Genomic DNA, 27,687 nt, shown 5'->3' on the forward strand with positions numbered 1-27,687 from the left:
GGGAAGGCCTAATTATAGTGTCTTCTTTTCCTTATCTCCTTCTCTTGTTCATTAAGACCAAAGGACATTTGCTCGGGAAATCAGATCTTGGTTTCAGAAGATTTCATCTGCTCCCACAAATTGAATTTCCCACCTGGAGTCAAACTGTCTATTTATAACAAAGATATCATCTGCCCAGAAATTTGTCCTTGGTACGGGCCTAAGTTTACTGAGATGTGCTGTGAATGATGACCAGCTCCTTGGGCTGGGTGGGCTTGAGGGAACTGAGGCTGTGGTCTCAGGGTATGGAGTCCAGACTGCACCTTTTGGAGAGATCACTGGACCCCAGCTAGCTTTGTCAACTGAGACCTGGCCCCTGTCAGCACTTGGGCACATTTTCAGTGGCTACAGCTGCAGGTATTTTCTTAGTGACTGTAGTCTTAGGCCTGGTCTCCCCACCTCCACTTCCACCCCTCCATGCCTAGACAGATCGATCTTGCCAAAGCACAACTGGTACCACGACATTCTCCTGCTCAGGAGCCTCAATGACTGCCCAATACCTGCAACATAAAATCCACACTCTTCTGCTTGTGTCCATCTCTCACTACTCCCTTCAAAGAACTGCTCACCCCAGCCAGGTATGGCTCCTCATTCTTCCTTGCCCATACCCTACCTCCCATATTTTGGTCTTGCCAGTTTCCCAGACCTATGTTGCTTTCCACCCTCTCTGCCTAGCCACATTGTGTACCTCCCTCTAGGCTCCAGCCCCACCACCTGAGAAGATCCCTTCCTCCTAGGAATGCTGAACATTTCTCACTGCACCAGTCATTTGGCACATAGCAGCGAGTGAGTTCCTTGTCGCAGAGCTTGCATTCTTGGCTTGGATTGCACTTTGTCCTTTTGTGGGTATAATCCTGTCTCTCTACCTTTGTGGGCACAGGCCAAGCCTTAGGCCTCTTTTGATCTCCCAGAATGCCTGGCCCAGTGCTGGGCCCATGGTGGGGTGCTCAATGGAGGTACCTGGGCCCGGGCTAACTGCCCCTCCTCCCACAGATCCCCGCAGCAAAGGGTGCTTTGCTTTCAGCCTTCAGGGCCTCCTCCTCCCCATCCCCTTTTCTTGTCCTTCACTGGAAGCTCCTAGCATCACTCAGTAGCTTCTTCCTTTTATTAATCATTTTGATAGTTTTTCCTTGGACCCTCTTCAGTTTCTCTGAAATTAATAAATCTAGAGGCAGCCAAAAAGAAAGAAAAAAGAAAAAAGCAATACTGGGAAGTCGAAGAAGTTTGTCTTTCATACGACCCTCCCTCTTCTGGTTGCTCAGTGTTTGCTATTGAGGCAGACAATCCTCATTTTCACTTCCTGTTCCCCGAGAGTAAACTTCACTAAAAACAGGCGTGTAAATGTCCTTTTTATAATTTACAGATATATATATATATATATGTAGCTTAGCAAGAAGCTAGGAGTTTCTTAACTCTGGGTAGCCAGAAGCTGGGACAAAATGGTTGTTCTAAGATAGTCAGAAATGCTTTTCCTGGGTCTAAAAGGAGGCTGGTGGGAATGTGTCCTTAGGGAAGGAAGAACCTTTCTCTGTTCTGGGAGGGATCACTTTCAGTTACATGTTCACTCATGGGCCTTCATGGTCCATTAAGGTATTCGAGTACAGCTACTTCAGCCTGTCCTGGAAAATTTTTCTCTTTAATCAGAAGATGGGGATGTTCTAGCTGGAGGAGAGACTGCATCATTGTTTGGTTGAGGAAAAAGAGCTGATATTTACTGAGAGTTTATCAGGTGCCAGGAAGGGATCATGCCCCACAGGTGACGTCAAAGATCTAAACAACTCTATGAGGTGTTTTTATCCTCAATTGTAGATGAGGAAACTGAGGCACAGAGAAGCAAAACTTGCCTAAGGGTTCCACTGGTAAGTGGCAGAGTTGGTACTCAAGCCCGGATCTATCTGTTGCCAAAGCCTGTGAATTTCATCATCACTCTATTCTGCCCTGACAAAACTGCCTTTGTAGAGCAAGTATATAAACAAGGGCTACCCTTTGACTACCTTCTCTATGCCCTCAAGGCATGTTTTCAACCTACTACCTGTAATTTATCTCTTCATCGTAGTCTTAACAACTACAATATGTCCCACACTGTGCTCAAATTGCCTTTACTTATCTAGTACAAAAGCAGTACAGGCCAATGGATGACAGCACAGAATCTGGAGCCAGACTACCTGAGTTCAAATCTAGACTCTGACCTATTATAGCTTTGTGACGCTGGGCAAGTTGCTTAATCGCTCTGTGCCTCAGTTTCCTCATCTACAAATTAGGGCTAAAATAATACCTCACAGAATTGCTAAGAGAATTAAATGAAATAGCGGATGTGTTGGGCTTAGCACAATACTTGGTACCTAGTAAGGTCTCAGCAAATGCTCTGTATCGTAATTCTCCCATCTTTTGCCCTTTCTTACCTGGGGTTTCCAGAGGTTTTATGCCATCCTTGGATTATCAAGGATTCCTGTCCATGGCACCCTTTTCAGGCTTGCTGCTGTACTGTCCTCCTTTGAATATCAGCCTTCTCACCTCAAACTTCATGCTGAGTCCAACCCCTTCTTCAATTATTAACCCTTAAAAAGCAATCCTAACATCATCAAAATTAAAAACTTTTGTGTATCAAAGGACACTATTCACAGAGTGATAAGGCAGTCCATGGAATGGGAGAAAATATTTGCAAATCATATGCCTGATAAGGAATTGATATTCAGAATATATAAAGAACTTTTACAATTCAACAACAAAAAAAGCAACTCAATTAAAAAACGGGGAAAGGATTTTAATAGATATTTCTCCAAAGAAGATATATAAATGGCCAATGAGCACATGAAAAGATGTTCAACATCACTGATCATTAGAGAAATGCAAGTCAAAACCACACGATGTACCACTTCACACCCATTAAGGTGGCTACTATGAAGAAAAAAAAAAAACCAAAAAAACAGAAAATAACAAGTGTTGGCTAGAGTGTGGAAAAATTGGAACCCCCACATATACTGCTGGTGGGAAGGTTAAATGGTACAGCTGTCATGTATATTTTACCAGAATTTTTTTTTTTAATCCTTTAAATTCCTCAACCCTGTGATGGTGTTAGGCACTGATGATGAAATGGTAAACAGAACAGACAAGGTTACTACTCTCAGGGGGCTTGTATTTTAGAGGAGGGGGAGAAACAAACTCTATTCAACAATTGAATGAATATTTTCAGATAGTGGTAAGTGCTATGAAGAAAATACAGCGGTGATGGGGGAAGTTACTTTAGATTAAATAGTCAAGAAATGCTTCTCCGAGGAAGTGACATTGTAACACTGACCTTAATTCTGAATGAAAAGGAGCCAGTCATATGAGGACCTGGGGGAAGGACATTCTAGGTAGAAGGGACAGCTAGTGCAAAGGCCCTGAGGCTTGAACTAGCTTAGTGCAAACTAAGAACCTAAAAAAGTCCAGTGAATGTGGAGATTAGTTTGGAGAAATAGGCAGAGGCCGGATCCTGGAAGGCCTTACATGATGAGGGTTTGGATTCCAATCTTAAATCCACAGAACGCCATTAAGCAGTTTTAAGCAAGGGAGCAACATGATCTGAATAACTGCTTTAAATAGATTAATAGCATCTGTGTGGAGGATGAATCCAGGTGAGAAGTGATACTGGCTTGATGATGGCAGCAGTGGAGATAGAGAGAAGTGGATAGATTCTGGATATATTTGGAAGTTTGACAGACCCTGCTATTGGATTAGATGTAAGAAGTGAGGTGAAAGGATGACACTTAGGTTTTCCTGAGCAACTGGATATGTGGTGGCATCACTTACTAAAGGTGAGGAAAAAAGTGGGAGGACTAACTTGGAGGGCACAAGTTACAAGTTTTGTCTTGGTCATGTTAAGTATGAAATGCTTGTGAGACCTCCAAGAGGCAATGCCAAGTTAGCCAGTCAGATACCATCATCATCATCACCATCATCACCATCATTATCATCATCTATTTATTGATGCTTACTGTGTACCAAATACTGTCCCAAATGCTCTACATATATTCAATCACTTAATTTTCACAATTACCTTGTAAAATCTGATATTATTATCCTCTCACTTTACAGAAGAGGAAACTGAGGCAAAAAGGTCAAACAACTCACATAGTAAGTGATGGAATCAGGATTTGAACTCCAGACCCTGTGCCAGAATGCCATGTTTGGAGCTCAAAGGACAGGTGAAGGCTAGAAATATAAATTTGGGTGTGTTCATCTCATTAATGCTGTTTAGAGTTATTGAGCTGAAAGAAATTATCTTGGAAGGGAGTGAGTGAAAAAGAGGTTTAGGGTTGAGCCTGAGAGCATCTCAAATATTTGGAGGATGAATAAAGGAAAAGGAGTCAGCAAAGCAGACAGAGAAACCACAAAGCAGGAGGCAAGCCAGGAAAATGTGGTATCATGACAGCCTAAAAAGGAGAGTGTCCTAGGCCAACTGTGTCCAGTGCTCCTGAGAGGGCTTGTATGCTGAGGACAGAAACATAACCATATTGGTATGACCAATGTTAAATGAAAGGAAGGGTAGTTTACTAATGTTTACATACCAAGACTTGTATAATACATGGCTCCTTCCCTTCCCTTTCTTTTTTTCCTTCCTTCCCTCTTTCATTCACCCATTCAAATATTCTGAGGTCCACTTCTGTACTAGTATCTAGGAAAGGTGACCAAAAGGTTCAGCTCTAGAATCTCAGGGTTTCCTACTCAGTATTTGCTTTGGAAGGGATTTCAGAGTCAGTTTCAGGTTGCAAGAGAATTCAGTCATGCCTGACCCCGAAGAAGGATTTTGGTGGGACAAGACAGCCTTAGGGTGTCGCTAATTTGTTGAAGGTAAGTAAAATTGGCACCAATTTTCCTTAGCAGCTTGGGCCTCCTTCCTGGGAACACAGCCTCAGGAGCATTGTATTTTCCACTCTGCAGGACATTTTTTCAGTAAGCCATAAACAACTACTACCATGCCTTTCTCAATACGTGAAGATTTTCCAGGGAACAAACACGCTGTATACATAATTTTTTACAGTGAAGACCCAGAGTCCAGTTTTGTCTTGCTCAGGGATTCCCTGATTCTGAACTATTAGTTCACTCTGATGTATTCCTGGTCACTATCCAGCCCTTAGAAAAGTATGTTCTGTTTCTAGGAACATCGACCTCTGGTCCAGGCTGAACTTTACTTGAGTAATCAGTAGGTCTCCTCTGCCTTCCAGGTCTCACAGAGACCTATCATTACTTTGTTTTGCTCTCCCTTTAACTATCCTTTACTTAGCTCCCACCAAAAATAGGGGGGCTTATCTTTCATCTGCTTGTAGAATGAGGAACAGCTGGCTACACTCAGGGCCAAAGGAACCTGTCTCCAAGACCTGTTATACTGTAGTTACATTTCTGAGCATATACAGTCCCCATCATTTAGCATAGATATGCCCACTGTACTCCAGGCTAGGGCAGAAGGATGGTATTGTAAAAGGAGGGCGCTCACTAAATTCTTGAAGTGAAACTAATTTCAATTATATATACACATATGTGTGTATATGCATATTCACACACATATATAACGACACATATGCAAAACTATATATAAAATAACATATACATAAGCTATATAGTTCTGTATATGCTCATATATAGACATAGATCTATTTATGCATTTCTACTTGTATAGATAATAGATATAGATAACTATAGATCTATTTATAGATCTACATATAAAAGGAATGGAGAGCTACACCCCAAGACATACAATGCCTCATAACCTCCTCCTGAAAGCCAGCTTTTCCAGTGGACAAGTGATTTGAAATCATCTTTGTATCTCTCTCAGCATCTGACCTACTACCACACACAAACACACACACTAATAGTAGATCCTTACTGGATACATGTTGAATTTATTGCAATTAAATGTGCAGGCTTTGATGTCTGACATTGCTAATATCTATAGGACTAAGTTGTGATTCTAGTTCAATGTGATCTTTACTAAGTCGCTTTATCTTTCTGGATCCAACTTTTGATAATCTGTAAAAAGAACAAATTAAACTAGATTATTTATAGAAAACCTTTCCAATTCTGATAATCAGCGATTACCTGGGAGAAATTATGAATACTACAGGGTGGGAAGGGTGTATGGGTGAGAAGGGAGGACAAAGAGAGGTAGGTTAACAGGTACAAACATATAGTTAGATAAAAGGTGTAAGTTCTATCATTTGACAGCAGAGTCGAGTGACGGTTGCTAACAACAATGAATTTAGTATTTCAAAGTAGCTAGAAGAGAGGACTTGAATTGTTCCCAACACACAGAAATGATAAATATTCAATGTGATGGACACCTCAAATACCCTGACTTGATCATTACACATTTTATGCATATAACACAGTATCACACATGCTCCATAAATATGTAAAATATGTATCAGAAAATAAAAATAATTAAAAAATGATTACCTGGGTATGGGACATATAAGAGATGGAAAAGATAAAAGGGAAACCCCCCCCTTTTTTTTGAGATGTCTGTCGCCCAGGCTGGAGTGTAGTGGCGTGATTGGCTCACTGCAAGCTCCACCTCCCGGATTCATGCCATTCTCCTGCCTCAGCCTCCCAAGAAGCTGGGACTACAGGCACCCACCACCACACCAGGCTATTTTTTTTTATTTTTGGTAGAGACGGGGTTTCACCATGTTAGCCAGGATGGTCTCCATCTCCTGACCTCGTGATCCACCTGCCTTGGCCTCCCAAAGTGCTGGGATTACAGGCGTGAACCAACATGCCCATCCGGAAATCCCTTCTTTTAAGAACATTTAGCACTGAAAGGCTTGCAATGTCTGGAGAAGGATGGGAGAAGTTCGTTGTGGAGAGGAGGAGCAAGTATCTGAAACTAGAGAAGCAGGGGCATGCAAGAGGGAAAGAAAGACTTTTCATTCCAACTAATAGCTAACATTACTGAACCCTAACTAGGTGCCTGGCTCATTACAATCTCATTTAATCCTCACAACAGATCTATGAGTTAAGTACTATTGTCATTCTCATTATAGAGATGAAAAATTGGCACAGAAAGGTAGGTAAACGGCACAAGGGTGCATAGTTGGCAAACAAGAGTTGGGCTGTGAACCCTGGCAGTGTGACCCCAGAGCATGTACCCTTAAGCACTACTCTACTGCCTCTAGAGATCAGAGGGGAAGAATTTATAGAATACGGATTCCATTTGGGTACTTGATGACCAACTCAGAGAAAAGGAAGCCAGACAAAGTGTAGGAACTTGGAAGAAACCAGTTAAAAGTTAGGAAGACATGGGAGTTAGGCCCTGAATCAATTGCATGTACTAACATTGTCCAACTAAGAGACTCCTCATTGCCCACAGTGAAGTAGTTACTGCAGATCTCGAGATGTGGGAGGGCCAACGAATCCAGGGAACTGTGTTCTAAGGGCTGAGGCAAACCTGCCCTTGAACCACTGACAGTAGTAGTGAAGACACTCAAGCTGTCTGCCCGGCAGCAAACTGTGTGCTGCCACCAGCTTTTTTCAATCACTGTGAAAGCAGGAACACCATGTCCTGCCTTTGCCCTAGGCCCTAAGAAGTAAGCCCAGCGCAGGAGGGGCATTTTTCATGCTTTCTACTCCAAGCCCTCCCCACTTAAAAGAAATGGCCTCAGTGTTCATTTCTCCTCTTACAACTCCCCGTCTTTCTGTGACCTGAATGAATCTGCCGGTTGACCCAGCAGCTCTTGCCTTTTTTCAGTTTACTTGGAAGTCTCCCGATGAGAGCCAAAGACTGAGCTACATGCAGCAGTAGTTCAAAATGGATCAAACAAACCCCTGTCTTTGAGTTACTCATTCTAGAAAGATTCTGAGTGACTGCAGTTGCCTATTGACAATTCACCCGGCCCCAGGAATCTGGCCACAGGGAGGTTCCAGCACCTGCTAGACAAAGCTGAAAGACAGTTTGTTGTCTTCCTAGAAAGAGGAAGGCACAATTACGGGTGCTAGGTTTCTAGACGTGCAAGCAAGGACTTCTCCCTGTGACCCATCTTGACTCTAACCCACATCCTCCAGTGGTGGCGTCGTAATTCCTCATTGGCTTTTTTCTATGCTTCCCTCTTTTGGGTTCCCCTCATTAGAAGAATGTTCTCTCCAGGAAACCCTAGACAGCCCAAGGGGTCTGATGGGGTTGTCTGAACCTCGAAATCTCCCTGTCTGTGACTCTCCAGGGATCATGTGTGAGGCTATGGCCAGGAGGGAGCGGCCTCACAGATCACCTTTCCTCATTTAATCAGGAAACAAACAGGTCTGCCCATACCATTCACCCCAGCATATCCAAGGTTCTTATGTAAGTGGCTCTAGAAGATAAGACAGCCCAATTCCTCTCCTCCATGCCCCAGGCTCTCTTGTTCTGACCCTAAGATAATCTTCAGCTTTGCTATCAAGCAGTTTCCAGAGCCCTCTTCAGAACTGCCCATGGAGGACCACAAAAATCAGCTTCATCTACTGGACGTGCCTGTACTTGCTGGCAGGTACAAGCCCAGGCAGACTGAGAGAAGCTTCTTTAGCTAGTGTGGAAATGCCAACGGCTTATATCTCCCAGGGCTAAGAGATGCCTTTGCTATTCCCTCTTCCTTTTACTCCCTGCAAAATGCCCACTTGAAGGCACTCTTTAATGTTCTTTTAAAGAGGATTTCAATGCTGGAAGAATAATCTCATTTGCCCCAGCTGATGCCCTTACCAGGGAAGGTTTAGAACACTTTCTGGGGTACTATTTGGCTGTAGTGCCTTTCTCTGCTCATGGCCATCCCTGCTTTTAGCCTTTTGGAGGACACTGCCTTTCCACAACAGAACATCTTCCATCTCAACTGCCGGTTGGTCCTAGAGGAAGCTTGGACAGGCCTTTGAATAAGACGTTCCCAGAGTGCTATGCAAGGTGTAATCCTGGTTCCTGGGCTACATTCTATGCCAGGCACTGGGGATAGAGTGGCAATGAAGACAAGACTCTGTTCTTGTCCTTGCAGAGCTTACAGTCTAATGGGAGAAAAAGACATTAACTGAATCATCACACATATAACTAAAATAATTACAGATTGTGATGAGAACAATGAAGGATACAAATGATGCTCAAGTAGAGACTAACAGGGGTGAGAGAAGATGACTTTTTTTAAATCGAAATGACACATGAACCTGGTTAAAAAAATCAAACAGTACAGAAAAACTTATAATGAAGAGCAAAACCCTTTCTGCCAGCCCATCCACCTTCAGACCCACAAAGCTGCCATTTTTAATCTTTCTCTTTTAATTCTTCTGACGATTGACCTCTAGTTCACTAAATAATATGCCTCTGCTCTCTTCCTTGATTTATCAACTTGAGATACCTATCTATTTAATTTCTACTATGATAGATGAGAGGGCAGTACTCAATAACATACCCACTTCCCCTCCTTCACACCCCCAATAGAGTTATGTAATATTGTTGTTCTACTACTAATTACTTTTAGAACATTGAATAATATACCTGAAATCTTATGTATTATACCATAAACTATAGATAGCATCTCTTGACTCCCCATTTTTATCAGATGGAGCTAATCAAGTCCATATGCTTCCCTCCACCTCTTCTCCCCTTCTACTTACATTTTCTGTCAAATGTATAATTACTTCTACATTGTCAAGGTTGATAGTATTTACATTTTCTTCTATAACTTTGAATACATCTGCTATGCTTTGTTTATAGGTTGATTCTAAAAGTTGACAGCCAATAAATCATGTTTACATTATTGTAACTTTGCCAATATAATTCACTACAGAGAGGAACGTATTATGATTTGCATGGCCAAAGGAACTTTGGCCTTCCTGCACCCTTTCTTCATTAAACAAAGTATATTTTATGACTGCATTAGTACAAAGATAAGTATATTAATATTATATGCTGAAACATCTTTGACCTAAAAGTCCATTTTTACTTCTGACTTTAAAATAAGTTAAAACATTTTCACATTCTCAAACTTCACATAATGGAATCATATGTAGGTAACTTTCTGTGTATGACTTCTTTAAATTAGTGTAGTTTTTATAATCTTTTAAAATAGCTTTACTGAGGTGTAAATGACCTACAATAAACTGTACGTGTTAAAAGTGTACAATTTGATAAGTTTTGACATATGTTTATACTTGTGAAACCATCACCACAATCATATCCAACACCTCCAAAAGTTTTCCTCGGGCTCCTTTGTAAATCATTTCTTTATCCCTAAGCAACCACTGACCTGCTTTCTGTCACTATAAATTAGAATCATGCAGTATGTATACTTCTGTGTCTGACTTCTTTCACACATCATAATATTTACGAAATTCATGTTGTTTCATGTATCATGAGTCAATTCCCTTTTATTGCTGAGTAGTACTCCATGGTATGGATTTACTAAAATTTGTTTATTCACTTTTATTGGGTATTTGGATTGTTTCCATTTTTTGACAATTGTGAATAAAGCTGCTAAGGAGATTGTGTACAGGGTTTTGTGCAGACATATGTTTTCCATTCTCTCTAGGAGTGAAAAAGCTGTATCATATGATTGGTGTTAAGTTGAACTTTATGACACTGCCAAAGTACCTTCCAAAGTGGTTGTACCATTTTAGAATCCCACCAACAATGAATCAGAGTTCCAGTTGCTTTACATCCTTGCCAAACTTGGTATTAACATTCCTTTTTATTTCAATTACTAGTGGCTCTGTAAAGGCACACTTTTGCAGTTTTAATTCTCATTTCCTGAATGATGAATTTTATGTGTTTGTGAGCCGTTTTTGTATCCTCGTTTGTAAAGTGACTTTTCAAAATTTTTTTTGCCCACTTAAAAATATTGGTTTGTTTCCGTTAGTTTTATTGAGTTTGATTGTTTTTTGGGAGATAGAGTCTCACTGTATTGCCCAGGCTGCAGCCTCAAGTGATCCTTCTTGGCCTCCCAAAGTGTTGGAATTACAGGCATGAGCCACTGTGCCTGGCCTCTTACTAAGTTTTGATAGCCTCTTCATATATTCTAGATACAAGTTCTTTGTCAGATATGTGATTTGCAAATATTTTCTCCCAATTTGCAGCTTGTCTTTTTATTCTCTTAACAGTATCTGCCACAGAGCAAAAGTTTTACATTTTTATAAAGCCCAATTTACCAATTTTTCTTTTTTAAGGATCAAGCTTTTGGTGGTATGTCTAAAAGTTCTTTGCCTAACCCAATGTCACAAAGATTTTTCCCTTACATCTTCTTCTAAAAGTTTTATAGTTTTAGGTTTTGCATTTAGATCTAATATCTATTTTGAATTCACTTTTATATAAGGTATAATATTTAGGTCAATGTTCTTTTTTTGAAACTGTGGATGTTCAACTGTTTCAGTATTATTTGTTGAAAAGATGGTGTTTTCTCCACTGAATTGCTTTTGCATCTTTGTCTTTTTTTTTTTTTTTTTTTTTTTTGGAGACAGAGTCTCACTTTGTCACCCAGGTGCTGGAGTACAGTGGCATGATCTTGGTTCACTGCAACCTCTGCCTCCCGGGTTCAAGCAATTCTCCTGCCTCAGTCTCCTTAGTAGCTGGGATTACAGGTGCCCACCACTATGCCTGGCTAATTTTTGTGTCTTTAGTAGAGATGGGGTTTCACCACGTTGGCCAAGCTGGTCTTGAACTCCTGACCTCAGGCGATCAGCCCTCCTCAGTCTCCCAAAGTGCTGGGATTACAGGCGTCAGCCACCATGCCTGGCCTTTTGTCTCTTTTTGTACATCTTTTTCTGAACTCTCTTTTCCATCTCATTGATTTATGTGCCTATCTCTTCACCAGTAACACTCAGTATTGATTACTTAACTTTCTATAAATCTTAAAATCATTCAGTGTGATTCCTCTAATTTAATTTTTTCCACAAATATTGTCTTGGCTTTTCTAATTCATTCCTTCCTTCCTTCCTTCCTTCCTTCCTTCCTTCCTTCCTTCCTTCCTTCCTTTCTTTCTTTTCTTTCTTTTTTCTTCCTCTGAACTTTTAATCAGTCTCCGGGTCCCCAAAGAGTACCCCGCTTCTGCTGGGTTAATATCCCAGACACCACTTTGTCATCCACTATCCGGAGGGTGGTGGTCTTTTGAATGGTTTGCATGGAATTGCTGGTGTCCAGGGCATCACCAAGATTGAAGTCCTCGCCATCTTCCAGCAGGCGGCGGTAGGTGGCAATCTCAGCCTCCAGCTTAACCTTGATGTTCAGCAGGACCTTGTACTCCTGGGCCTGGCGCAGTCCCTCTGCCCGAGTCTGTGCCAGCTCTGACTCCAGGTGGAGCAGGATCCCATTGAGCTGCTCCATCTTCCACTCAGGCCTCCACTTCCCTCAGGCTGCTCTCCAAGCTTGCCGTCAGATTTCTCATTGAGTCCAGGTCGGTCTCCAAGGACTGAACTGTACGTCTCAGTTCCGTGAGCATCAACTCAGCAGCTCCAACTTTAGCGGACTGCGTGGTGACCACTGTGGTGCTCTCCTCAGTCTGCTGAGACCATTACTTGTCCAGCTCCTCTTGGTTCTCCCAAGCCAGCTCGTCATATTGGACCTGGATGTCTGCCATGATCTTGGTGAGGTCCTGAGATTTGGGGCATCTACCTTCATGGTCAACCCAGAGCTGGCAATCTGGGATTGTAGGCCTTTTACTTCCTCTTCGTTGTTCTTCTTCATGAAGAGCAACTCCTCCTTGAGAGCCTCGATCTCTGTCTCCAGCTGCAGCTGAGTGACATTGGTGTCATCAATGATCTTGTGGAGCCCATGGATGTCACTCTCCATGGACTGGTGCATGGTCAGCTTTCTCATCCTTGACTCTAAAGTCATCAGCAGCAAGACAGGCATTGTCGATCTTCAGAACGATGCGGGCATTGTCCACACCTTTGCCTTTTCATATTAATTTTAGAATAAACTTGTCTATATCTGCAAGAAACCTCTTTGAATTTTGATAAATGTTGCATTAAATCTATAGCCAGTTTGGGATAACTGGCATTTTAACCACGTTAAGTCTTCCAATTCATGAATATGTTATGTCTCTCCATTGTTTAGGTTTATCTGATTTCTTTTATCAGCATTTCGTAGTATTCAGCATATGAACCCTGATATGGTTGGGAATGTGGCTTTGAAAAACACAACTCTGCATGACATTCAGTTGGCTTTTTCAGTCAGAAAACTCGTTTTTCATCGGCTTTCAGAAATTTTATCATATTACTTCTTTGATAATTTTCTCCCTTCTTTTTGGAATTTCTAATAATTGGATGCTAGATGTTGAACTTCCTAAATTTTTCTTCATTATTGCTTTTCCTTTATTTCTCATCTATTTTTCCCCATTGTGAGGGATTTCCTCATCTTTGTCTTCCAGTCCTTTGTAGTAGGCAGAATTCTACAATGGCCCCCAAGATTCCTGACTCATGTACATGTCCTATATAACCCTCTCCTCTTGAGTGTGGGTGGGACCTGTGAATAGGATGGGATGTTACTTTCATGATTAAGTTATATGGCAAAAGTAAAGGAATTTTGCAGGTGTCATTAAGATCCCAAATTAGTTTATTTTTAGTTAATCAAAACGGATATTATTCTGGGTAGACCTGACTTAATCAGTGAACTTTTTTTTTGTATACTTTAAGTTCTAGAGTACATGTACAGAACGTGCAGGTTTGTTACATAGGTGTACATGTGCCATGTTGGTTTGCTGAACCCATTAACTCATCATTTACATTAGGTATTTCTCCTAATGCTGTCCCTTCTCCTTCCTCCCACCCCATGACAGGTCCCAGTGTGTGATGTTCCCCACCCTGTGTCCAAGTGTTCTCATTTATCAATTCTCACCTATGGGTGAGAACATGTAGTGTTTGGTTTTCTGTCCTTGTGAGAGTTTGCTCAGAATGATGGTTTCCAGCTGCATCCATGTCCCTGCAAAGGACATAACCTCATCCTTTTTTATGGCTGCATAGTAATCCATGGTGTATGTGTGCCACATTTTCTTTATCCAGTCTATCATTGATGGACATTTGAGTTGGTTCCAAGTCTTTACTATTGTGAACAGTGCCGCAATAAACATACATGTGCATGTGTCTTTATAGTAGCATGATTTATAATCCTTTGGGCATATATCCAGTAATGGGAAGGCTGAGTCAAATGTTATTTCTAGTTCTAGATCCTTGAGGAATTGCCACACTGTCTTCCACAATGGTTGAACTAGTTTACACTCCAACCAACAATGTAAAAGTGTTCCTATTTCTCCAAATCCTCTCCAGCACTTGTTGTTTCCTGACTTTTTAATGATTGCCATTCTAACTGGTGTGAGATGGTATCTCATTGTAGTTTTGACTTGCATTTCTCTGATGACCTGTGATGATGAGCATTTTTTCATGTGTCTATTGGCTGCATAAATATCTCCTTTTGAGAAGTGTTTGTTCATATCCTTTGCCCATTTTTTGATGGGATTTTTTTTTCTTGTAAATTTGTTTAAGTTCTTTGTAGATTCTGGATATTAGCCCTTTGTCAGATGCGTAGATTACAAAAATTTTCTTCCATTCTGTCGGTTGCTTATTCACTCTGATCGTAGTTTATTTTGCTGTGCAGAAGCTCTTTGATTTAATTAGATCCCATTCGTCTATTTTGGCTTTTGTTGCTGTTGCTTTTGGTGTTTTAGTCATGAAGTCCTTGCCCATGCCTATGTCTTGAATGATATTGCCTAGGTTTTCTTCTAGGGTTTTTATGGTTTTGGGTCTACTAGTTAAGTCTTTAATCCATCTTGAATTAATTTTTATGTAAGGGGTAAGGAAGGGATCCAGTTTCAGCTTTCTACATATGGCTAGCCAGTTTTCCCAGCACCATTTATTAAATAGGGAATCCTTTCTCCATTTCTTGTTTTTGTCAGGTTTGTCAAAGATCAGATGGTTGTAGATGTGTGGTATTATTTCTGAGGCTTCTGTTCTGTTCCACTGGTCTATATATCTATTTTGGTACCAGTAGCATGCTGTTTTGGTTATTGTAGACTTGTAGTATAGTTTGAAGTCAGGTAGCATGATGCCTCTAGCTTTGTTCTTTTTGCTTAGGATTGTCTTGGCAATGCAGGCACTTTTTTGGTTCCATATGAACTTTAAAGTAGTTTTTTTCAATTCTGTGAAAAAAGTTATTGGTAGATTGATGGTGATGGCATTAAATCTATAAATTACCTTGGGCAGTATGGCCATTTTCACGGTATTGATTCTTCCTATCCATGAGCATGGAATGTTCTTTCATTTGTTTGTGTCTTCTTTTATTTCGTTGAGCAGTGGTCTGTAGTTCTCCTTGAAGAGGTCCTTCACATCCCTTTGAAGTTGGATTCCTAGGTATCTTATTCTCTTTGTAGCAATTGTGAGTGGGAGTTTACTCATGATTTGGCCCTCTGTTTGTCTATTATTGGTGTATAGGAATGCTTGTGATTTTTGCACATTAATTTTGTATCCTGAGACTTTGCTGAAGTTGCTTATCAGCTTAAGGAGATTTGGGGCTGAGACAATGGGGTTTTCTAAATATACAATCATGTCATCTGCAAACAGGGACAATCTGACTTCCTCTTTTCCTAACTGAATACCCTTTATTTCTTTCTCTTGCCTGATTGCCCTGGCCAGAACTTCCAACACTACGTTGAATGGAGTGGTGAGAGAGGGCATCCCTGTCTTGTGCCAGTTTTCAAAGGGAATGTTTCCAGTTTTTACCCATTCAATATGATATTGGCTGTGGGTTTGTCATATACAGCCCTTATTATTTTGAGATACATCTCATCAATACCTAATTTATTGAAAGATTTTAGCATGAAGGCCTGCTGAATTTTGTCAAAGGCCTTTTCTGCATCTATTGAGATAATCATGTGGTTTTTGTCTTTGGTTCTGTTTATACGATGGATTATGTTTATTGATTTGTGTATGTTGAACCAGCCTTGCATCCCAGGGATGAAGCCAACTTGATCGTGGTGGATAAGTTTTCTGATGTGCTGCTGGATTTGGTTTGCCAGTATTTTATTGAGGATTTTCGCATCAATGTTCATCAGGGATATTGGTCTAAAATTCTCTTTTTTTGTTGTGTCTCTGCCAGGTTTTGGTATCAGGATGATGATTGCCTCATAAAATGAGTTAGGAGGATTCCCTCTTTTTCTATTGATTAGAATCGTTTCAGAAGGAATGGTACCAGCTCCTTCTTGTACCTCTGGTATAATTCATCTTGCCTCAATTTCAGAGCCTGTTATTGGTCTATTCAGAGATTCATCTTCTTCCTGGTTTAGTCTTGGGAGGATGTATGTGTCCAGGAACTTATCCATTTCTTCTAGATTTTCTAGTTTATTTGCATAGGGGTGTTTATATTATTATCTGATGGTAGTTTGTATTTCTGTGGGATCGGTGATGATATCCTCCTTATCATTTTTTATTCCATCTGTTTGTTTCTTCTCTCTTTTCTTTTTTATTAGTCTTGCTAGAGGTCTATCAATTTTGTTGATCTTTTCAAAAAATCAGCTCCTGGATTCATTGATTTTTTTGAAGGGTTTTTGTGTCTCTATCTCCTTCAGTTCTGCTCTGATCTTAGTTATTTCTTGTCTTCTGCTACCTTTTGAATTTGTTTGCTCTTGCTTCCTTAGTTCTTTTAGTTGTGATGTTAGGGTGTCGATTTTAGATCTTTTCTGCTTTCTCCTGTGGGCATTCAGTGCTATAAATTTCCCTCTACACACTGCTTTAAATGTGTCCCAGAGATTCTGGTACGTTGTGTCTTTGTTCTCATTGGTTTTGAAGAGCATCTTTATTTCTGCCTTGATTTCGTTATTTACCCAGTAGTCATTCAGGAGCAGGTTGTTCAGTTTCCATGTAGTTGTGCGATTTTGAGTGAGTTTCTTAATCCTGAGTTCTAGTTTGATTGCACTGTCGTTCTGAGACACTGTTTGTTATGATTTCCGTTCTTTTGCATTTGCTGAGGAGTGTTTTACTTCGAATTGTGTAGTCAGTTTTAGACTAAGTGTGATGCAGTGCTGAGAAGAATGTGTATATTCTATTGATTTGGGGTGGAGAGTTCTGTAGGTGTCTATTAGGTCTGCTTGGTCCAGAGCTGAGTTCAAGTCCTGAATATCCTTGTTAATTTTCTGTCTCATTGATTTGTCTAATATTGGCAGTGGGGTGTTAAAGTTTCCCACTATTATTGTGTGGTGTGTGAGTCTAAGTCTCTTTTTAGGTCTCTAAGAACTTGCTTTATGAATCTGGGTGCTCCTGTATTGGGTGCATATATATTTAGGATAATTAACTCTTGTTGTTGCAGTGATCCCTTTACCATTATGTAATGCCCTTCTTCATCTTTTTTGATCTTTGTTGGTTTAAAGTCTGTTTTATCAGAGACTAAGATTGCAACCCCTGCTTTCTTTTGCTTTCCATTTGCTTTGTAGATCTTCCTCCATCCCTTTATTTTGAGCCTATATGTGTCTCTGCACGTGAGATGGATCTCCTGAATACAGTACACTGATGGGTGTTGACTCTATCCAATTTGCCAGTCTGTGTCTTTTAATTGGGACATTTAGTCCATTTACATTTAAGGTTAATATTGTTATGTGTGAACTTGATCCTGTCATTATGATGTTAGCTGGTTATTTTGCCCGTTAGTTGATGCAGTTTCTTCCTAGCATTGATGGTGTTTACAATTTGGCATGTTTTTGCAGTGGCTGATACTGGTTGTTCCTTTCCATGTTTAGTGCTTCCTTCAGGAGCTCTTGTAAGGCAGGCCTGGTGGTGACAGAATCTCTCAGCATTTGCTTGTCTGTAAAGGATTTTATTTCTCCTTCACTTATGAAGCTGTCTCTTATACACATCTAGATGTGTATAAGAGACAGTCTCTACACTGTTTATTCTAGTTAGCCATTCATCTAATCTTTTTTCAAGGTTTTTAGCTTCCTTGCAATGAGTTCGAACATCCTCCTTTAGCTCGGAGAAGTTTGTTATTACTGACCTTCTGAAGCCTACTCATCAGTTAGCTTTTTAAAGGGAGTCTAGGAGTCAGAGACAGAACCTGGAGTGACTCTTTCACTGGCCTTGAATAAGAAAACAGTTGTTTTGTGAACTGCCTACAGAGAGGGGCACCTTTGAGTTGTAAGGGTCTCATTCTTACAACTTTGAGGAATTGAATTCTGCCAACAACCCGAATGAGCTTGGAAAAGGACCCTGAGTTTGAGATAAGAACACATCTTAAGGTTACCTTGATTGCAGCCTCATGAGGCTCTAAACAGGAAACCCCTGCTATGTTGTGCTTGTACTGTTGGACCTGCAGAAATCATAAGATTAAAAATGTGAGGCCGGGCGCGGTGGCTCAAGCCTGTAATCCCAGCACTTTGGGAGGCCGAGACGGGCGGATCACGAGGTCAGGAGATCGAGACCATCCTGGCTAACACAGTGAAACCCCGTCTCTACTAAAAAATACAAAAAACTAGCCGGGCGAGGTGGCGGGCGCCTGTAGTCCCAGCTACTAGGGAGGCTGAGGCAGGAGAATGGCGTGAACCCGGGAGGCGGAGCTTGCAGTGAGCTGAGATCCGGCCACTGCACTCCAGCCTGGGCGACAGAGCGAGACTCCGTCTCAAAAAAAAAAAAAAAAAAAAATGTGGGTTGTTTTAAGCCACTAAGCTTATGGTAATTTGTTATGCAGCAATAGAAAGCTAATACACCTTTTATGATCTTTTATTTTGCCAATGATATATTTTATTTCCAAGAGCTCATCATTTAAAAAAATTTAACTGCCCGGGCACTGTGGCTCGTGCCTGTAATCCCAGCACTTTGGGAGGCCAAGGTGGGTGGACCACCTGAGGTCAGGAGTTCGAGACCAGCCTGGCCAACATGACAAAACTCCATCTCTACTAAAAATACAAAAATTAGCCGGGCAAGGTGGCAGGCACCTGTAATTCCAGTAACTCGGGAGGCTGAGGCAGGAGAATTGCTTGAATCCAGGAGGCGGAGGTTGCAGTGAGCCGAGATTGCCCCATTGTTCTCCAGCCTGGGTGACAAAGCGAGACTCTGTCTCAAAAAAAAAAAATTAAACTAATTTATTTCAAATAAGTAGTACCTTTGTGTGGTTCAAACATCAAAGCAATGTACAAATGTTTATATTGAAAAGTTTTGCAAAGAGCTCAATTGCATTCTTTGTTCTTATTTTTTATTGCATTCTATTATTGTTTTACAGATGTAATATGGTGTCAAATTTCTCTGTGGATACTACTTGAAATTTTATTTATAGTACCTTTAGTTCCCTAAATCAATTCTGCTTGTTTCATTAAATATTGTGATTTTTCTTTAAAGTTCCAGTCTTCTCTCATATGTCTAATTGTCTAATATTCTTTTGTTTCCTGTTTATCTTTTAAAATGAGGCTATAGAGAGTCTGACTGGGAGCTGGGTATATGTGAGCAGACCTTGACAATGGGCAGATTTTGCTTAAGGACAATGGGAGGGGATCTGTATATTAATCTTTTGCAGGGGATATGGAGTGGGATTTAAATACCAAACTACAAAAGGCCTAACTCTGAGTCACTGACATCCAACTAGCTGCCCTAATTATCTCTAGAGACTTTATTCAATTTCTGTAGTGAAGAAACTCTTTGATTTTAGGCTGGCAAGTAAATATTTGGCTTCCAGGTCATCTCCATGTAGGGACTGGGGGTCAACTCTTCTTTTTACAGACCTTCAGTTAATCGCCCTGTTGTCAGCCCCAGTCCTCACTCTTATTTCTGTCGTACCTGTAGTCTTGCTAAGGTTTGCAATGTAGGCGAGCTGTCTCCTTAGCTGCAGCCCTTCCACACAGAGTTTCAACTGATTGTTTGCTCCACTCGACTTCATCAGTTAGCACTGCTCAGATGCTTTCTGACTTCAGAAATTTATTTAAATTTCTCAGCCACTGATGGCCTCCCTCCCGTTCTCTTTGTTGTGGTGGGTTTATGCATTTTAAAATGTCTGTGCTATTATTTTAATGAGGCCTCTGGAGGGACAAGACTTAAATATTTGTGCTCAGTCTACCATCTTGAACTGGAAAAATGTACAATGGGGATAATAGTGGTGCCTATTACATAGTTTTGGTTTTTTTTTTAGATTAAATGATTTATGCATGTAAATTGTTTAGCACAGGGCCTGGCACATATTTATTTGTAAATATTAGTTATTATTATTCCCTGGACAGCAAATCTTTTCCAAATGCTGTTAAAAACCATACCAGGCAGGTGACCACTGCAGCCAATATCAATTCAGGCTTGGTCTAAGTCTGAGTTTTAGTTCCTTTAGCTCCTGAAATGATGCTTCCAAAAACAGCTTTAAATTTGAGCAAAAGCCATGGGGGAGGGTGGTGGGTGGGTAGAGCTGCATGCCCCAGGGAGGGTAAGCACTGAACGGAAGCAGTGGAAGCAGAACCTGAGCAACAAAATCTCAATTTTTCCTTGCAGCAAACTGGGGAACCAGATGTGTTAATGGATGGAGAGTGGTCCTAAGTAGCAGCAGCAGCAGCAGCAGCAGCAGCAGCAGGCTCAAGTAGAGGCCAGAACTAAGGCGAGAAGGCTGAGTATTAATACAAAGGCTCAAATCTGTCATTGACCCAAGCAAGTAAACAGGGTGGAGGCTGGAACCAGGAGACAAATGAGTAAGATTGGATTTGTTTTTCTCTCAGAAGGATTGAAAATCTTCCCAATAGCAACTCATTCCTTTCCTTTTTCAGCAAGCTCCCTCACTTCCTCCTGAGTGATTGTGGGCCCTGTGCTTGGCTGCACCCACTAACCCCATAGGCAGAGGCCAGAAGGACCTGCTTCTGTGAACTGTATCCTCAGTCTTCTCCTCCAGTGGAGCCAGCTCCCTGAGGATGGGGCTGATCATATATGCGATAGGAATAGGTAACCTGCCTAAGTTTTGTAAAATCTTTAGCAGAGCTGCCAAAAGGTGATCCTGCCCAGGGATACCTCCCTAACTAGCCTATTATGCTACCTGAAATTCCACAGTTCTTTTGGGCTTGGTGTCTTCAGAGTTCTGAGTTAAAATGCAAATGCCATGGCTATTTGCTATTCAGGCATGGGTTCATTACCAGCCAGAAGACATTAAGTCTAATTTGTTTAGTCAATCAAAGGGCCATCTAGCAGACTTCCCAAAAGGGGAAGCAAGGAAAAGAAAGGGTACCCGTACCTGGCAGAGAGAGAGAGACAGAGAGAGAGAGAGAGAGAGAGAGAGAGAAAGGGGTACCCTCGAGGCAATCTTCTCAACTTGCATAGAAGGCTGGAATGCTTTCCAAGGTCTCTTCCTTATGTGATTCTACAATTCTAAATCTTTGGGAAGCTAGAAAGTAAAATGATTCAGCTATTTCTCTTGCTCATTTGGGAATTCCATAGTATCCAGTCACTTGAAAAAGGAGGGAAAGATAACAGGGGCAAATGTCTGGAAAGGAATTTGGATCAAAGCCTTGGGAGGTCCTTTGCCTTCCCAACACATTCAGGGAAATACAGTAGAGTTAAGAGAGTCCTGAAATTTGACGTTAGGGTTATGATTCTATCCCAAACCCACTCTATTTTCCAGGGCAATCACTTGCTTTTTCTGCCTCAACCTCTTTCCATACAATGGACATGATGATCCCTGCCCTACCTATCCCCACAGGATTGTATGGAGGATCGAATTAATTGTAGGTCATGGAAGTGGTCCAAATCCTCCAAAGTTCATTAAATATAAGATACTTTTATGTATTAGGCTTCACAAGGTATAGTAGCTAGCCTCAATTTGAAGGAAAAATTTTTTTTTGAGAAAAGATCTGGCTATGTTGCCCAGGCTGGTCTTGAACTCCTGGGCTCAAGTGATTCTCCTCCTCCAGACTCCTGAGTAGCTGGAATTACAGGAATGTACCACTATGCCTGGCTTGGAAAGTATTTTTTAAAATAACTTTTCCTTAATTGTAAAAGCAGTATATAATCATGGAAAATATAGAGAGTTATCAAGCAAAATATTAAAATCACCCTTAACCCACTCAAACATAGGTATCTTTAATGATATGGATTTTGGTTTATTTCCTTTTAGCCTTTTTTCCTTCATTAGGGCAAAGACTGTCTGGCCCACTGCAATATCCCCAAAATCTATCACTATACTCAGTAGTTCTTTGATACATTTTTTTTTTGAAGTAAAGAGTACATATACTTATTATATTTTAAAAACTATATGTTTTACATCCCGATTTCTTTACCTAATTAAATCCTGAACATTTTCTATGACACTAAATATTATTTTAAAACATGACTTTTAATGTCTGCATTGTATTCCATCATATCAATGTATCAGTCCTCTATTACAGGACATTTGGGTTGCTTCCAACCTTCCACTATTATAATTAAAGCTTAGATTAATATCCTCATAGCAAAATCTTTGTGCCCATATGGTTTATTTCCTCTGGATAAATTCTTAGCAGTGGGATTCCTGGGTGACATGGTAAGCACATTTGAAAGGCTTTTAATAAATATACCATATTTCCCTCCATGAAAGTTGTACCAATTTATTTACCTGCCAGCAATGTCTGTTTTTTTAATACACATAAGTTTTTTATTTCAACTTTGTCACATGTGCTATATTTATCCTTTGTGACTTCCTCCACTTCATTTATGCTTAGAAAGTCCTCAGGGAAGACCTTTTAATATGATAAAAGGTCAATTTGTATGCAGTTCCTGTTTTTGCAATGCAATGTATTCATGGAAGCTTTATCATACGACAGTCTACATACTGGCAAATGGACCAAGCTCATGCATACACATGGCTGTATTCCTCTATTCCAACTTGATTGGTTTCATCAGTGGAAACTAATGAATTGTGGATAAAGGCAGCAAGGGGTGAAGTGTAGGTGTTCAGAAAGCAGTGTTGCAGGGCAATCAGTGAAGAACAGCACTTACCTCAAGTGGCTCCCATGTCTTCCTTGGGTATTAGAGAGTCTTCAAGCAAACTGTTCTGGAAACCGCTTTCCAAAGGTGGAAGTGTCCTACAACACAGGGCTTTATCTGACCAGCTGGTGGAGGGAGGCTTAAGAAAGACCTAGGATCATTCCAAGATTTAGGAGATGCTGGAGAGTGATAAGCACTTCAGAGAGGTTTGCCCTTGATTTTGATCCCTTTTGACCGACTGTCTTCAGTGATTTGAGGGTCTGGCTGAATGGTTGGATTTTGGAATGAATAAAGTTCAAGCTAGCCCTCAGCAGGGAGGTGGAATAGTGTCCCTGGCCAGTGTTGCCCAAGAAAGCTGTTTTTGGTTCACTCTGGAGCAGAGAAAATAAAAGAGATTCCAAAAGGAGAAGTTCAGCCATTGATTACCTTTATTTCCCCAACATCTAGCAGAGTGCCAAGCGCATAGTTGACACTCAGTAAGTATGTGTAGAATGGATGAATGGATAAATAAATACCTGCTTTGTTAGCCTGTGCACCTGGAGAGGTTCTTGTTCACTCTCTGGTATTTTCTATGCCTTGGCTTTCTCCTTTACTGCCCAAACTTCTTTATGCTTTTTCCCATTTTCTCAGGTAGGCTTTCTCAAGGCCATGAAATTAGATGTTCTAATTGTAACATTGGGTAGTGATTAAGAGCATGAGTTCGAGGGCCATGTAAATTTGGGGTAGCTCTCTCAGTGTAACCATTGAGTTATACGCGACATTGGACAAGTTATTTATCATCAGTAAATCTCAGTTTCTCTATCTGCAAAATGAAGTTAACAATAGTATCTACCTCTTCGGACTGTTGTGAGGATTAAATGAGATAATGCATGTAAAGGACTTAGCATAGTATCTGGCACATGGTAAACGCTCAGTGGTTGGTAGCTGAATTAGTTTCCTATGGCCTCTGTAATAAATTCCCACCAACTTGGCTGAAAACAACAGAAATGTATTCTCTCACAGTTATCAAGGCTGGAATCAGTTTCACTGGACTGAAATCAAGGTGTCAGCAGGGCCTCCATCCCTCTAGGGGCTCTAGGGGAAAATCTATTTCCTGCCTCCTCCAGCTTCTGGTGGGTGCTAGAATTTTGTGGTTTGTGGCTGCAGCACTCCAATCTCTGCCTCTTTGATTACATTACCCTCTCATCTTCTGTGTGTCTAGTTTCCCTCTGCATCCCTCTTATAAGGATACAGGGACTTGCATTTAGGGTTTACTGAGATAATTCAGGATAATCTCTTATAGTGTAAAAACTAAACTTTCACGTGCTGCCTTGACATCTTTGAGCCTCCCAGGGCCTCAAAGTCCAACCATGATTTCCTCCAATCGTGCCTGGTATGTCCCCCATCCAGCAGGAATAGTTTCCTACCCAGCTAGTCTCTCTATCAGCTGTACCAGCTACACACCACCTAGTCCTCAACCTAATGGGTTTCTCCTCTTTGGGAGCCTATGCAATTATTCAGACAAGGCAATCACATCCTCCCAGAGGAACCAGGGGATACCCCACCCTTCTGTTACTACAAAGCCTACCTCCCTGTCTCTTCTGGTTTACTCTGTTCCCAAATGCAACCCCTGTGTGGCCCTGCATGTCAAGTAGTGTCCTTCTCCTTTGGGCTGTGACTGTATGTAACTAATAAGCTGCTGTCAATCTCATTCATTCAGTGTCAAGTGTCGTGTATTTGGCCATTACCAGAAACCTAGGGCAGTACTCCCTCTCTCAATAACGAGATGAAGTGGAGGCAGACAAAACACCTCCTCATCTCAAGATCCTTAATTTAATCACAGGTGCAAAGACCCTCATCCCCCTCTTTTGCCATATAAGTTTACATTCACATGTTCTAGGGATTAGGATGTGAATATTTTTGGGAGGTGGTGGTGGTGTTTTTTTGCCACAGTAGCCCTTATTATTTTTTAAGAAAGTGAAAGTTCACACACCTCTTGGTAACTTTAAAGGGCTGATTATTTAATGTGGCCTATCTGAATTCCTGTTGGCTTCTCTGTTAAGGGATACCAAAGACTTATTCAGTTATTACTATTATTATTTTGTAGAGACAACATTTTGCTCTGTCGCTGAGGCTGAATTCAAACTCCTGGACTCAAGTGATCCTCCTGCCTCAGCCTCCCAAGTAGCTGAAACTATAGGCATGTGCCACTCTGCTTGGCATATTCAGTTATTTTTTAAAGAAGTGAGGCAACATTGAAGCATAGATAATTTAAGATTACTTTTGAACATCATTTAAATGGTGAGAATCTTTCTCTTTGGCCAATAAATCTTTTACCAATTCTCCCTTCTTACCTGATTTCCAGGGCTGTGACAGAGCCTGCTGTTTGCCCCCTCCCCAATATCTATTGTCTTATTCTTCCATTGTAATATAAACTTTAGCTAGGTGCATGGCTTTGGCTTCCCAGAGAAAAAACTTTCTACTTCCTAGTTTCCTTTCTAGATAAAAGTGGCCATGGGTGTATAAGCCATTGGTATGTAAAGTTCAGACCAGAGGGATGTAAGCTTAAGTGATATGTGTCAGCTTCTAGGAATATTTTTTGAGAAAGTTGGCTGAGCACGGTGGCTCACACCTGTAATCCCAGCACTTTGGAAGGCCAGGATCATTTGAGGCCGGGAATTGACCAGCCTGGCCAACATAGCAAAACCCTGTCTCTACTAAAGATACAAAGATTAGCTGCGTGTGGTGGCACATGCCTGTAATCCTAGCTTCTTGGGAGGCAGAGACACAACAATTGCTTGAACCTGAGAGGCAGAGGTTGCAGTGAGCCAAGATCGTGCCACTGCACTCCAGCCTGGACGACAGAGCAAGACTGAAAAAAAAAAAAAAAGCGCCCATGTCCTTTGCCTCTTTGAAACTTCTTTTGTCCTACTGTCTAGAATGGAAATGTGATGAATTGTGCTCTAGACTTCTCCTCCTCCTTCCCCTCCTCATCCTCCACCTCCTTTTCCTCCTTCTTCAGCTTCTTCTGGTTGTTATTGTTGTTCTTTGAAAGGACTACTGCCTTCAAGTAGGATTAACTTTGCTTATTTCCCTGTGTGACTTCAACATCCATGTGGACAACTCATTCATCTGGCTTCTCAGTTCTTTGGTACCTCATTCTAATGACTTTGTTCTCTATGCCACCTCAGCCATCCATGACTGCTCAATCTCCACAATCGATAACTCAAATATCCCACTGTTTGAGTTCCTCTCATTCTTGATTATTTGACTCTTCCCACTATGACCTTTTTAAAACCTAATTAGAAACTCCAATATACTAACCCCTTAATTTTCTCTCAGTCCATTGACTCTCTTCTTTTTTTCTTCCATTCTTATTCAATTTATATTACATGATTCATCATTTTATCATCTCGCCACTGTCTCAAACTCTCTTGTCCCTCTGAATTTTTGCTGCATCTGTCTGGTAAAACCCTAATTCTGGATGAACTCTATTGTCTACTTCTTTGATGCCTTTACCCAATTACCTAAGCACTGACAAAGAAATTACACAATGAGACAGATGGAATCACTATACATTTTTTATAATAGAGCATAGAATTTTAACATAGCACATTGAACACCTAATCTTTCATTAAACTCCACTAAAATGGGGATAAAGACATTTTTTAAAAAGTGTAAACACATGAGAATAAAGAGAGCATAAAAGGAGACCACAGAGGAAAAGAGATAAGAAAAAACTTTGGAAAATGGAAAGCAGATAGAGGAGTTAGCGCAGCTGAAAAGGCAGAACACCATGCAAGAAATATTCCATGCAAGGAATAATGCCAATGAGAAGCAAACCAATTTACCTACAGAATCCCAGAAAGACAGGAATTGGAGTAAAGTTGGGTTGGGAAAAGAGTGGAGTTGAAAAGAGTCTGGCTAAAGGCATGTATAAGAAAGAGTTGGCTGGGTGCGGTGGCTCATGCCTGTAATCCCAGTACTTTCGGAGGCTGAGGCTGGCAGATCATGAGGTCAAGAGATCGAGACCATCCTGGCCAACATGATGAAACCCTGTCTCTACTAAAAATACCAAAATTAGCAAGGCATGGTGGCATGCACCTGTAGTCCCAGCTACTTGGGAGGCTGAGGCAGGAGAATCACTTGAACCCGGGAGGCGGAGGTTGCAGTGAACAGAAATCGTGCCACTGCACTCCAGCTTGGCAACAGAGCAAGACTCTGTCAAAAAAAAAAAACAACAACAACAACAAAAAAGTTACACCCCTGAGTCTCTTCCTCCATCCTAGTACGAGACAGGAGATTTATTCCATGGAGAAACTGAATCAGAGAGGCACTGGTTTTGGAGATATTAGGCACACAGCAAGGTACCATTAGAAAACAGTGGGATTAAGTAAAAGTCTACATATTCAATGGTGAGATCCCCTGTAACTCATGTGCTGCTCAAATCCAAATGTTAACACCTAGATATATAGTCACCAGGCAAGGGATTGAAGGATTGCTCCCCAGAGAAACTGAACAGCCCAGACAGAAGATCTGTAGATGCTGGTAGTCCTTGCTTTCACAATAGTGCAAGACCATAAAAATGACCATTGCAAGCTGGAACCTTAATAATCAATGAGGAAAATTACAATTGTTCCATAACCTTTAAAATTGCTTGTCAAAGCATGAACAACTCTTACTGTCAGGTATAAATGTATAGGGAATAGATGGAATAGTAAAACTGGTATTAGTGCACTGTAATTTAAAACAACATTGAGAATTAGACTTATTTTTTAACTTAAGAAT

General features: G+C 40.9%; 1 pseudogene; it reads right to left on the bottom strand.

Annotated features, from left to right (window-relative positions):
- Positions 1 to 12,037: 12,037 nt before the first annotated feature.
- Positions 12,038 to 20,890, bottom strand: LOC105532316 (annotated as a pseudogene).
- Between the last annotated feature and the right edge of the window lie 6,797 nt (positions 20,891 to 27,687).

Source organism: Mandrillus leucophaeus, unplaced genomic scaffold (genome assembly GCF_000951045.1).
Source record: "Mandrillus leucophaeus isolate KB7577 unplaced genomic scaffold, Mleu.le_1.0 Scaffold949, whole genome shotgun sequence".
In the NCBI taxonomy this organism is placed as follows: Eukaryota; Metazoa; Chordata; class Mammalia; order Primates; family Cercopithecidae; genus Mandrillus; species Mandrillus leucophaeus.